The sequence below is a fragment of the Triplophysa rosa genome, linkage group LG8 (genome assembly GCF_024868665.1).
Source record: "Triplophysa rosa linkage group LG8, Trosa_1v2, whole genome shotgun sequence".
NCBI classification, from domain to species: Eukaryota; Metazoa; Chordata; class Actinopteri; order Cypriniformes; family Nemacheilidae; genus Triplophysa; species Triplophysa rosa.
The window spans coordinates 4,350,149-4,362,351 of NC_079897.1; the positions used below are offsets into that span (position 1 = coordinate 4,350,149).

A 12,203-nucleotide genomic window follows, 5' to 3' on the forward strand; every position below is an offset into this window, starting at 1 on the left:
GTTGTTTTTTATATAACGTTGCATTTAGTGAACCAAATCACAAGTGTCCACAGTTTGTCTGTATGCTTGTAGTCCAAAGCCACAGCTATGGACAAGAAAACAAACTTCAGTGACTATTTAGGAAAATAATACATTTTATTAAATGTTAAAGTAATGTCATAGCATAATTAATCATTCATCAACATTAAAGGGACAGTTCACCCAAAAATACAAATTCTGTCATCATTTACTCACCCTCGAGTTGTTTCAAATCTGAATAAATGTCTTTGTTCTGATGAAGATTTGGAAGAAAGCTTGTACCCAAACAGTTCATGGCCACCATTGACTACCGTAGTAGGAGAAATTACATTGGTGGTCAAAAGTGCCCCAGAACTGTTTGCTGTCCTACATTCTTCAAAATATCTTCTTTCGTGTTTGACAGAACAAAGAAATGTATAAAGATTTTTTTCCTACTATGGTTGTCAATGGTGGCTAAGAACTGTTTGGTTACAAGCATTCTTCCAGATATCTTTCTCTGTGTTTATCAGAACAAAGACATTTATACAGATTTGAACAACTTGAGGGTGAGTAAATGACGGCAGAATTTTAATTTTTGGTTGAACTGTCACTTAAATGAGAAAACACATAACGTTGTAATTGTGAGATACAGGTCAGAATTATGAGTTGCCGTTAAATGAAGATGCAAATGATTTTGAATGGCATGTTTCTTGGTGTTTAGGCCCCTGGTTGTCAAGGGCCCCGGCCCCCGGGGCACTTTCTCTATTAGTGTAGTTCACATTTGGTCTTTTGTCTGTGATCACTGGCTGTACTTTTGCACCACAAAGTTCCAAGAGTATCAGTAAAAGAAAACCAGGCCGCAGTGCCTCTGATATGATACTCGATCCTGAAGGTCCAATCCAACATCCGATCATTCCTGACCCTCTTTTAACCGTTTAGCCCATTAGCTAGCGGCCAGTAATCACTTGTAAGCAGCTCATTATGACACATTTTAAATGAATCCATCTGGGATCAGGGGATTTCAGACGCTCAATACCAGGACATCTGAAGATATCCTTGACAAGGCCACCCGACGGAGGTAAAACTCCCGCTCTCCTCCGCAGGCTTAATGAGCTCTTGAATAACCACAAACTGTATTTTTTATGCCAACTTTTCTGTGGGATTGTGTTTTTGATTGCAGATTTGTTATATTATTGTACAAACAGTGCATTCCGTATGGTCATTTTGCACTTCCTAATATATTAATTTACTGTCTTTTTGTACTAAAAACAAACATTCATTCACTCGCCTCTTGCTTTCAAAGTATAGCAAAGAACACTGTCAACATTTCCTTTTCAGAGAGAAAGTCATATGTATGACAATTTTTTTTTTCATTTTTATGTGTGACTGTCCTAAGATTCAGCAGAAATCACTGAACAGACATAAAAACAGATCTCTTTTCTCTTCCACGAATCTCATCTTACCATGCAGATTCTGCCTCGCTGTCTCGGTAGAAAAAAATGTTTTATCTTTCTTTTCTCACTTCTTAAAAGTCACTTCATCAAAGTGATGGATAATACATCCAACAAGATAGCAACGGCAGCAATTACTGTTCAGCCGTAGCGTCGCATCTCAGAATACACAAAATATGATTCCCCTTTTAATGCATATGACCTCCAGAATTTATTGCAGGTACATACGTTTCAAAGAAAGTGGGCAAGTTGGCACCGCCGAGCCCCCCGGGGTGTGTATTTTATACTGACAGCGAATCAGAGTTATCAGTAGCTATCAGATAATGCATTTATCATTAAATTTCACATTTGCATTTCAATCTGGGAAGGAAATGAGCATTGGCGGCGGAAGATAAGAGCGGTCGGAATGACGGTAATAAACGGTTCCTGTGATCAGGCAGCCGGCAGGGCTGAGGGGGTCAGTCACACGACGATGGGGGCAAGCGCATAAAAAAGAGGCATCATAGCACAGTTTGAAGAAAATGCTGAGCGTCAGACTCCTGCTTTAGATGTTGGAGGTGCTGAGGGGGGAGACGTCTTTCTGATAGTCCTGTGAGGCTGAAACACAGGGAACTCACTTCCTTTTTGTTCTGAATGTTGGGGGGAAAAGTGCTTTGTATATTTTTGTGTCATACAAGTATACGACAAAGGAAGACATACATTTTAATGTCTGGGTGGTCCCAAATCAACCGTTTTTTTACATCACGTAATTTTAATACACCTTAATAATAAATGTTGCTTCTGATTTAAGAATATAAACAGAAATGCTCCGTATTAAATTGTTTGTTATAGTGTACACTGGAAAAAATAGATTTTTGTGGTGGGAGGTAAATATGGATGTCAGCATCGAGTCTTGAAAAAGTAGTTTTAAAGGGATCATTCGGCCTAAAATGCAAGAATTTAAGGTAATGATGACACTGTATGGTGCTTCTTTATACTGTTTGGAGTTGATGGCTGTCCATTTTTGTTTTACACTGCAAAAAATGATTTCTTACTAAGCATTTTTGCCTGTTTTCTAGTACAAATATAAATACTCCTTAAATCCAGATACATTCACTTGAGATATATTTACTTGGAGCTGATCACTGTATTTTTACTTTTGTTTTTTGAAAATGTATTTCTTGCTGATATCTTAATATTACTGTAAATTTACTTGTTAATGAAAGTGATGTAAGTGATCTATTTAGTCTTATTTTATGAAAGAAAATTGAATAATTGAGTTTATGTTGAGAACATAGAAAACTGCAAAAAAAACTTATGAATTCAAATTGGTTTTTCTTACCCTATGGACCTTTTTCACAAGCCTGTGATGATGTGTTCAATGGTCATCAGCATCGTAATTTTTTAAATGCATGTACTTTTATAACAGTGTACTTTGTATTATATTACCTTTGCATCAAATAACAAAAAATAGTTAAGGCTAATGCGAGGGTGTTACTTACACATCGTCTATGGAAGTCACAGTAAATTTGACATCATTCTCTCTTTTGACTGCCGTCATCAGACTCTCTCTTATTGTTTTTATTTTGTTAAAAGTGGTGAAAACACTGTCCTCGAGTTTTTCTTTTGCTATTTATGCAAATGAGAATGCAAAAAATATATTTGTGGTAGTCTCCCGTTCACCCCTATACAAGTTTACCCAACTATGACGATCCACTGCTGAGAAACCCTGAAACGTGAAAAAGGTCCATTGGCAGATTTCTCACCCAAATGCTTGATTCTATCATGAACTTCATTTTTATATTTTCTTTCAGAAAACAAGACTAAAAATCTTAGGTCACTTTCCTTGTCAATTAAATTTACAGTATATTGATTTAAGATTTTAAGATTTAAGAGTATTATACTAGAAAACAAGACAAAATTCTTTTTTTTGCAAGGTTAAACGAAAACAGACAATAAAAAGCTCCAAAAAGTACAAAAAAGCTCCATGCAAGGTCATTATTACCTTAAATTCTTGCTTTTTGTGGTGAATCATCCCTTTAAAATATACTCCTCCAAGACTCAACTCAATGCTGAACTTCACCTCCCACTGCGATTTATCTGATAACACAAACAGTCGCTAATGCTGCTGATAATATTGTATCATTACACAGATAAGATCTATTCTACATGGCCCATTCGCTCCATACAGAAACATTACTGTCAAAACCCCACAGGAATGGGGTTTCAGAGAAAATGGAATGCAAATGAGAAATATCTCAGTGTTTCCCAACAGGAAACAACCCTCTCGGAATACAGGATATGACACAGCGCTCACCGCAGCATCACCGTCTCTCAGGGGGTAGTAGTGCGGACGGACATTAATCTCTGCACGTTCAAATGGCATTTACTTTCACATCATGTCCTCTGCTGAAAGGCCATTTCCCCCCTTTCATATTATGCCATTGTGCTGGAAAAGTCAGATGGTCATGTTATAATTTGAATAAAGACAGAAATCGCACCATCAAATATGAAATTACATGACTTCCTGTTCACGGCGATTAAAAGCAAATTTATTGGGTTGGAGATAGACCGCTGCGTTATCGCTCGATTTATTTATTTATTTAAATGCTCAAATCAGGAATCTTTCTGTCGGCTTTGTTAGTGGCCGGCTTAAGTTAAAGGTGATGTGTGTAATGTGTTTTTCTGTGTTAACATACTTTATCTTTTACCAGCTTAATTTGCAGAAGGAACTTTAAGTAAATGATTTTAGTTTGACCTGCTTGAAACACTAACAGATGGATCCATAAGAAAAGTGTTGGCTCCGCCTATCAGTTTGTCTGACCAATGGCAAGTTATTATTTTTGCAATAGTGTTTCGATCATGTTTTACTAGCAACATTTTTTTCTTTGTAAAAGCTGTAGTTCGTAACTTTTCCCTCCGTATCGCCATCTCTGTTTAAAGCACAAAAATGAACATTTATGGGAGTTCACGTAAAATAATGTAAAACTGAAATTTTTGTTGTAAGCTGTGTGTGAAATTTAGTGGCATCTAGTGGTGAGATTGCGAACTGCAACCAACAGCTCACTCCACCCCTTACCCCTTCCTTTTGAAGCACTACAATGGCAACATAGGTCAAAGATGTCGTCACGTTATTTGTTTTGCACTCTGTAGAGCAGTTTGTCCGTTTAGGGCTACTGTAGAAACAACATGGTGAAGGGAACCCGGGGTGTATGTAGATAGAAATAGCTCATTCTAAGATAATAAAAACATAACGCTTCATTATGTAACGTCTTTATACTCCTCTGAAGACAAAAGATTCCCAAAACAACTACACATTGCACCTTTAAGTGTAAGAAAATCTGAATATGATATTTGATAATGATCTTATTAAAAGGACTCGACCAGGTTCCACCCGCAGTGAATAAGCTCAGAAAACAAGATTTTTATATAAAATAAAAATGGCCTCTGCCCTGTTTTAAGTTATCAGTTCACATGCTTTGATGTTAAGCACTTGAGTCGTATTAGAGTTCTCGTTTAGATTTGTTCTCTGAGAGAGGGAGAATATCCAGCTTCTAAAGGAAGTCTTGTGTTATCTACCACTCTCATCGTGAGCGTTGGCAGTCTTCTGTATATTAGTGGTAATAGCCTGTACGGCTAGTTTGCTAATTATCATGGGTGTCTTTGATACGTATCTTGTCACACTTCTTAAGGCATAAAGAAAGCTCAGGAAGGGGAGGGATGCTTTATGCATTAATGAACTTCTTTTCTTATCACTTTGTCTGCCCTTTAGAAGACTTTAGCTGTAACTAAAAAGGGTCATATGATGGAAAACAGCATTTTCTGCCTCTTTTGAAAGAGTATTAACCATACTTCTGACTAAACTTTATGCTATCTTAATGGGCTAAGAAAAATCAACCTTAATTCAATGAACAGTTCATCCAAAAATGAAAAATCTGTCATCGTTTACTCACCCTCGATCAATAAACACAGGCCGGAAGTTAAGGTGCGTGCGTCCGATGAAACCATCTAGACAGTAGCTAATATTGGAAATCTGATCATGTAAGAAAATGCACATTGAGATGATTATAAACCGAGAATCTGCATCGTCCAATGAGCATTGAGTAACCCCCAGCAAAAGCCAATCACCTTGAGGAGTGACACATCTCCACATGATCGGCTGTCTGAACTTAGCAGAGCCTGTAGGACACAGTTCATTCTCTCTGTGTGTGCCAGCTGGACCAGATCCACGTGCAGAACACCGACAGGTTCTGCTGAAGAAGTCCTGGAGTCAAACCACTACCTCCCTACGGTCAGTAAACACACACTGTACCCTAAATTCTCTGTTCTCTTGTTAGCCCACCTGTACAGTACGTTGAGCCGACACCGACCGCCCTTGACCCGACCCCCTCACCCCCTTCAGCGTTAATGCACATATGTCATGCAACGTGAATTTATAGAGCAGATGGTCACAATAGCATGGCAGGTGCCTCGACAAATGTTTGCGTTTGCCGTGCTGCTATTTATATCACCGGCACAAATATTTGCGAAAAGGCCATTGGGTGTTTTCTCAACATGCGTCACGCACGTGTCTCTTTTTGATGTTGTTGTTTCTAGAGCAAAACAAACAGATGGCAGATTTGTGCGGATTTGAAAATGTATAGTGACCAGACAGAATTGCAGGAAGGAGCCAGAGGGTTTAAAGGAATAGTTCACCAAAAATTAAAATAGGTTTACTTGCGTTATGTTTACTTTCAACTAGAGGTGCATCGATATATCGGCCAATAATCGGTATCGGCCGATAAAAGCAATTTCTCACACTATCGCTTATCAGTCGATAGTTTAAAAACAACCGATAGTCATGGCCGATATATCCTGTCAATCAAAAGTGGACAGGAAAATGCTATTAATTTGTGCTCTATTAATATACATTATTCGAATTAATAACCTTGAGAAAATTAAGAAATGTTATTTTAATCTTCAGAATTTAGTTAATGCGAGGTAATATAACCACCAAACTATCGGTATCGGCATCGACAGAAATCACTATAAATAATCAGTATCGGTGGAGAAATTTAGTATCGGTGCATCTCTACTTTCACAAACCCATTCATTGGTTTAAATTGACCTACGAAATTTTAGGATGGGTTTGTGCATGTTTAATCCAACAATGGGTTTGATTGCACGCAAACAAACTAAATGAAAAAACAAGTAGTGGTTCTCTTAGAAACATCTTTTTTTTTCACCCCTTGAGAATTTTTTTGTTTGTGTCCAGCGACCAAAGCAATACCAACTACCGACGCTTCTCGTCTCTCTTTTCCGCTCTGTATTTGGGTATTTTCCTATAATTATTCACAGAAGTCCGTTAAGTCATGGCGGCGTCCGGGGAGGGGGGGGGGTGCGTTCTCCAGATGCAGATTAGACTCCTGAAGATGAGGGTCTAAAAGAGATTTAATGGTACAATGGATTAGAGAAATCTTTGTAACAATGTTAAATAATTATAGTTCCAGCCGACATCAAAGCAGCATTGATTGAACCCCTCAAGCTTTTAACACAGAGAGAAGGAAACCAGAGAGAGAGAGTCTTGGAAAGCAAAGATTGGTAAACTCCCGCTCGACCCGCGCATGTGGCTCGGTGAGGAAGAGTGTGGATAAAGAGATGTATCCTTTAGGAGAGCTTCGTCTGGCTTTTGTCACCGAAGCTCGAGATCCACTCGAGAGCCACGATAACGGCACCGCCGAACTCGTGAGGGAAGGTTGTCAGAGGCGCTCACGCTGATACCTAAGCGTTTTAAGACGACTTATAGACGGACCGGAATTTAATGTATGCAAAGCACCAAGTTTGAGCAGCGGCTTTCCGTCGGAGTTGTTTATTTCTCGTGTAATCAAGAAATTTTGACATGCCTGACTGGCATTCATTTTCAGAGTCTCGTTCGCTGCGCTCAGCCATCTTCCTGCAGGCTTTCTGTGCTAGTCTTGAGCAGATAAGTGCTTTTGTGCAAAATCAGATTGTCGTGACAATGTGCTACAGTAGAGTTTAGTAGTGAATGAGCTTTGGTTATGTAGACGACGTTGGTCATACAATCTGGTGCTATTCTGCTAAGTGCATAAATAGTTTGTATGAATATGTGTGTGTTATGTTCCTGTTTCTTTTGCTGTATCGCTCCAAAAATCTTCACCTCTTCAGAGATGTATTTCAAATACGTTTCGACTTAAACACATCTTATCAGAATTGCCATTGTGAGCTGATGACTTCTGCTTTGAGCTGTTTACATCCTTGTGTTTCTATGGCAACGCTAATGCCAAATGATTTCATGCATGTTTATACTGATGACAGTAAAATCACGGCATAAATTCTTAAAAAAGAATATAAAAAACTACAAAAAGTGTATCAGGTAATGTCAGTTATATCATGTGGAAGCAGAGTAGTTCATAGTAGATATTTTATTGTTAAAGCCTCGTCCATGTTTAATGTATTTATACAGTATGATGTCACACCAATTGAGTCAGAGAAGAACTTTCATACAACTCTATTTCCATATGAATGATTTTTAGTGCTGCAAAGTTCATAATGACGGTTATTTAAAGATGTAAAGGCAACATTAGACCGAAGCGCACCATTAGATAGAAAATCTTCATAGTCGCGCACAAAACTATAAGTCTGATTGTTGGGCTGATGAAACAGAGATTAGTCTAAACTCTCCGCTTGTGGTCTTAAAGTGTCCTGATGCAAACACAGCCACTGATCGGAGATGTTAAGAGGTTTAAGAGCAATGACTTCATGCTTATTAGCACTCAAAGCAGTCTGAAACCAAATTAAATCAGTTATTTACAATAATGTTTATATCTCTGTTGTTATAATAATTATGTTTTCCACTATATATTGATGTTTAGATATCTAATGTGTTGTTGCTGTGATGCAATTTGAGTAAAAAATGTATTAAGTTTGGATATTTTGTTTTGAGTTATTCATTTTAAACATTGTGAGGTGCACAGTGATGGACAATAAATTCATATAAATGCTTCTTTCATAGTCAGTAATATCACTACACTCAACTATTGGTGATCATTGTCAATTATTCAATTAATATTTCAAAATAATAATGAAATTAATGAAAAAAAAACGTACATCAAATAAATGTGGTGATGTTATTGACGTTCGTTTTAGTATTCTTTCTGGATGTACATTTACTTGTTATAATTATGAAATATTTAAAATAATCTATAGAAACCACGTTTTTTCAGTTATTTATTTATACCTGGCTCTGAAAAAAAAACATTAGAGGGACAGTTCACCCAAAAATCTGTCTTCATTTACTCACCCTCGAGTTGTTCCAAATCTGTATAAACACCTTTGTTCTGATGAACACAAAGAAAGTTATTTGGAAGAATGGTTTTGACCGAACAGTTCTTGGCCACAGTTGACTTTCATTGTAGGAAAAATGACAATGGTAGTCAAAAGTGCCCCAGAACAGTTTGCTCTTCTACATTCTTCAAAACGTCTTTTGTGTTCAACAGAACAAAAAATATATAAAGCAATTTTTCCTACTATGGTAGTCAATAGTGGCCAAGTACTGTTTGGTTACAAGCATTCTTAACAGTATCTTTCTCTGTGTTCATCAGAACAAAAAAATTGATACAGATTTGGAACAACTTAAAGGTGAGTAAATGACGACCTCAATGACATTTTTGGTTGAACTGTTCCTTTAAAGTATATTTTGACAAAATATAAAAGATGAATTGTTAGTGTAAGAAGTGAATCTGTGAACAGCAGCAGATGTTCAGGCAGTTCAGAATGGTCATTTTGAGTTTTGAATGCATACATCTTTAAAGATGATTTGTTATTGTTTGACATCTTATTTAGAGTTACTCAATGATACAGTATATCTGAGCCGCAACTCATTGTATAGTGCTGGGAAATGCACACCTGTGATGTTCGGCAACCATAAACATCCCACAGTAATGGTCTGCATTACTTGGCAAAAGGATCATTTACAGTTTATTACCAATTATACACAACATTAAAGACACATAAATATGATGCCGTCATTTTTTACCATGGATGAAATTTTTACCTTTACCTTTTAACCCGTGGGGAAATCACAGTAACACACACGCCTCTTGTGAAACAGTAGGAATATTTGTTGCTATTATTGTTATATAATGTGTTCAGTCTACATGGTCTGCTCATACCTTGGTGTTTTTCTTTCGGACTATGCAATATTCATTGGCATATTAATCATCTTTTCGCCAAACAAGTCAGTGTTAATTAAAGCAGAGCATGTGACTGAAGACATGTGACTAAATCCTCATTCTGTTTATCACAAATACACCGAGTCTGTGAAAGGAATGTCAATATCTGTTCTCCTTTCATCAACATCTTGTGAGGTTGAGAGAGAGAGAGAGAGCGAGTGAACAGTTGTGTTGTCATGGTAGCTCATCTTTTCAACCTCAAATGTTCTTGAGGGAAGATGTATTGGTTCGTTGGTTAAAATGGTCTTGTGATGGAGTTTCGACTAGAGTTGTTTGCTCAGATTTTATTCTTAAATCGAGTTTTAATTTAAAGCCTCAGATGTTTCTCCTGAAAGTGCTTTGGAAAAATAGAAATAAATATAAGATGATTGTTGTATGGAGCTATAAAATTGTTATAGATCATGTAGTGTAAATTCATACTGAATAGTTCAATTATATTGATTTTTGATTTCCGATTGGGCAAATTTGAGCTAAATTTGTGACATTGTTAAGATCTCCTCTTGTGGCTGTGTGTAACAAAAACAAAGGAGTCTTTTCGTTTCCGTTTGCTTTTCATGTAATTTCATTGCTGTCTTGGAGAAAGGACAGAGATCTCAATTTTAGGATTTTTAAACCCTAGTGCTCAACCCCAGTGTCTGATTTATCAGATACATGCAGATCCAGACGATCAGACTGTAGTTTAGCAGCGAGGTCTCTGTTCAGAGCTTCAGCAGAAGAGGTTGAGGCGTGTGTGGGCCGGCAGCTCTCTTCCTCTCTGACTTTATCAACTCACACACTTGTGGGCGAGACGAGGGCGAGTCTCACCCTCTATACGTTAAACACAAGATCTCTGCGGTTTGAAGCACTCGGCTGCTCTTCTGTCCTCAGGCGTCGCTCGCTGCCAATCTGAAAGGCAAACAGACCTCCGCCGGAGCCGGCGAAATCACGCAGACGCTTTCGTTTCTGCTGCGTTAGCTTGAATCTGAATGCACTCAAACAGAATGCTGCACAAGAGCGAGATCTGTTCTGCAGGAAGACGGAACGAAAAAAAGAGAGTGAGAGAAATAGAGGTATAGAGAAAGATGGAGAGAGAGAAACGGGAGTCAAAACCGTCACATAACAATGCCGGAGAAAAATCAGAACATTTTCCAGTGAAAGATGGGCCATTTCCAAATCCTTGTGCCCTATCAGACAAATTAAAGTAAATCAAGCATGAAATGAAGCAGGAGAGCCCGGAGATAAGACGCCTTTAAGTCCTTTCCAGATTAGGATAGAGGAAGAGAGGTGCATCTGCTCTCTGCCAGCCGATGAGGCCAGCTTCTCATTTCACAATAGCAGCCTGTGTATAGGATTACTTTACCCTGTCACACACACACTTATAAACACACAGTCTGGATGTGTCCTTAATGCGTCGTCTCACTAACTTGTTTTACACACTTTTACAGGTGATCTAGAAGTGTACAAGCAGGTGGTTGATCACGGAACGGTGATACTTTTACTAGGGATGGGCATTTTTCAATAATTTAATATTCGAATATTTGAGCTCATGAAAAACGAATATTCAAATATTGGTTTATTTAAATTAAGTTAATAATGATGTCATTGTTACGTTTTTATTTAGTCACAATTTCACATCAAGCTTATAATTATCATTAAATATTCATAATGCATTAATATTATATCCTGTATGTCGTTTTTTTATGTTGAAAAAATAGAAAAATACATAAAAACGTCTTGGTTACGGATGTAACCTCAGTTCCCTGATGGAGGGAACGAGATGTTGTGTCGAGCCGACAGATGGGGTTCGTCCCTGAGAACCAATCGCTTCCGACTTTTTAGAAAAGGCCAATGAAATTGGCGAATGACTCCGCCCCCGGATATCCGGGTATAAAAGGGAGACGGCGTGCCTCATTCATTCACCTTAGTTCTGAGGAGCCTGAGACCGCTCACAACTGCTGCAGTGGGCAGCACGTGTTGTGGCAAGAAGGACACAACGTCTCGTTCCCTCCATCAGGGAACTGAGGTTACATCCGTAACCAAGACGTTACCTTTCTGTCGGTCTCTCGACGTTGTGTCGAGCCGACAGATGGGTTTCCTATGGAAAACGCCACAACACTGTGCCCTGTCACAATCTCTAGCGAAGCGACGGTGACTGGCCTGGGCGTGTCAGCCGTGAGCGCTACCGCGAAATTGTAACCTACCAGTGGGTAGGTAGGGGGTCCCAGAGCTTTACTTGAAAGGGGGGAAGGCCCCTGCCTTCGGCCTCACAGACGGCGGCCTTGTTTCTCTAACAGCGAGAAGCCGCCTGGTACCGTAAGGCCACTGGGTAAGCGCTACTTCCTCAAGCGGGGGATGCGCTACAGAGACCACTTCCTATCGGAGGGAGGAGTTTAGTGGAGATACCAACATGGTCTCACCGATGGGGGAGAACTCATGGGAAGAATGTGTGGACTGAAGCAGTTAACCTTAGTGCTTGCTTAGGGATGGATGGAGTGCCTGTTCTTCACCCAGTGGGGGAAGAAGGGAGGCTAGTTAGTACGCTGACCCCCTTAGGAGAAAGGGGGGA

General features: G+C 38.8%; 1 protein-coding gene across 3 annotated transcripts in view; it reads left to right on the plus strand.

The window, feature by feature from the left end:
• zfpm2a (zinc finger protein, FOG family member 2a) overlaps window positions 1-12,203 on the plus strand; it is a 162,212-nt gene that overhangs the window by 64,914 nt on the left and 85,095 nt on the right. The window lies entirely within an intron of this gene.